Raw genomic sequence first — 2,572 nt, 5'->3', positions numbered from 1 at the left:
AAGCCCTGAGCGCGGAGCAGGGCGGGTATAGGCAGCATACGTCACTAATGTAGGCAGTCTACGTCACCCGCTCTCAGCAGCCAATGGTCTTCCTGTCTGCGCCGGTACACTGATACAGTTTCTGGGAAGAAAGAGACAGGGGTTTTGGGTAATTTTGAAATTACTGATTTATATATATATATATATAATTGCAATTTAAATATTGTAATCCAGAGAGCATTGCATGGTGGTCATAGCTTCTAGCTTGCCTGTCATCTACACACTGCTGGTCCAACTAAAAACTAGTGATATCATCATGGAGAAAACATGAATCATGTGCAGCATATTATAATATAAACATATTTCTAGGGCTAGAGATTACATGCCTATAATTAACACAAATGAAGACAGTTAGTTTAACTGCCTAAAAGAGGATAGATAGTTGATACATACACTTCTCAGGACTAGCGGACCCAGATTAGGAAAACAAATAAAAATATGTTGATACGAGATGTAGAAACTTAATTGTTTTTCTCAAACCCATTTTTTTAAAATGTACATTGTTAAAGCAAACAAAACAATAAATACAAAAAATTCAGTTGATGAACCTCATTCCAGAGAAAGTTATAACCAGCAATAATGTTTTCTGTTCTGTATTGAATATATTGGTGTATTACTATAGTGTACTACTTTGACACCTACCCACCCCAATTAGATTATTTTTATCCTTTTTTTTATCAGTCATATAAAGTTCTTTTTGAGCGTGGGGAGGACAATACAGTTCAATAATAATCTACTCTAAATGTGATATATGTGACAGAAATTACTCTTATTCAAAGCTGCAGGTTTTGTACAGGTTGCACTTTGTGAAATAAGCCAATCAGATGTGATGGTAGTCTTTCCTGATTGGTTGATTCAGACCTTAGGTGTTTGAGTACTGAGCGGTATGCCAGCACACAACCCTTGCATGTCAATTCCTGATGAAAACACAGGCTGAACTGATATAAAGAAAGGATTTCTTGGAATCTTGACATGTACTGTAGACAAGGAGACTAGTCTACTTGTGACCTTTTGCCTGCCATCCTTAAAATAAAATCTGAAAAAAGAAAAGTAAAAGTATGTAAAATACTGACCTCTTTCAGTGAATTTGATATAATTACATTACATAGTTCAATAATTTGCGATTATGTGACTCAATTCATTTCTGTGATACTGGAATTTATTATTATTAATAAAATTGTATTCACATTAAACAATACTTTTATGTTTCCAACCAATATTCAAAAATACTTTAGTCAGAAATTTAATGTATTTTTACACGTTATGTATAATGCTTTAAAACACATAGATAGGCCTACAACTTATTTATTAATAAAAACAAATGTAAGGTGAACAGATTAGAAAAATTGCATATTATAATAGTAGTTAGCATGTATACACTACAGCACGTCCCTTTTAAAAGACATGGCAATGTTTCTATGACAGGTAACAACAGGAGGCAACAATCTAGTATAATCAGAGAAACCACATTCATCTATTCATCTGCATTTCGGAGGAAATGGTTAGTCTGCATTTTGTTTGCATCACTCAATTTATACTGGTACAGGGGAATCAAATGTTTTAATTAAGCCAGACATACTGTATATGGTCAACTGATTCATATCCCACATGGAATTAGGTATTTTTGAAGCCGCAGAGATTGTCATCTTTGTGTCACTGACACACAAATGGAGCAGAATGCTTCTGGCACTATGAACTAGGTCCATATAAATCCAATGGATGAGAGCTACACCATCTGGCATGCACGTGCAACTGGAGATAAAGGGATCAAGCGACAAAACACTCTCATTTGTGTCTATATTTTCTGCTTGGGGAAACCATAAGCAGGAGGATGACTCAGATGTAAAATGGCCAAGAATGACTGTTCCACTTTATAAAGCCTGGGTAGTCAAGCTAAAAATTAAAATCTAAATTTGTTTTTCATTTTTTGTATTATTTATGGATTTATTTTCAGACACCCTTATGCAGGGCGACAAAATATCTATCTGTTTATAAGGTACTAAGACCAGAGCCATTGCACAGATGTATGTAATAGAAAAAAAGTTACCTTTAATGTACTTTTAACTATACTTTTAACTATAACTCAAAACTGTTATTTTTCATAAACAGAGTCTTGATGTATTATTGTCTATGTGTTTCTTATCATAATTCACGGGTACTGTTGATAGTAATAGGGGATCCCTTGCAAACTAAGACCTTGTGAAAATGTTCAACAATCTAATGTGAAGTGAAAACAAGAGGGAGTATTGCAATGATTAGAAGTGCAAAGACAGCAGTTTCTGTACAATTTAAAAACACTGCAAATGTAATAAAGTAGTCAATTAATTACACTTCACACAAAATAGCATGTGAAGACAATAATGGACTAGGCATATTTGATTAATGTGTTGTTACAGTATTTGAAAAGGATTTAAATTTGTGTACATTTTGCATAAGTTGTGTAAAAACATGTATACACAATATTTGACAATATCTGCAATACTGTTTTCTATATGCTACAGCTGAATGACTGTAGCTCCTCCCTATGCTATCC

The sequence above is a fragment of the Amia ocellicauda genome, chromosome 1 (assembly GCF_036373705.1).
Source record: "Amia ocellicauda isolate fAmiCal2 chromosome 1, fAmiCal2.hap1, whole genome shotgun sequence".
In the NCBI taxonomy this organism is placed as follows: Eukaryota; Metazoa; Chordata; class Actinopteri; order Amiiformes; family Amiidae; genus Amia; species Amia ocellicauda.
Note: the sequence above shows the minus strand (reverse complement) of the source record.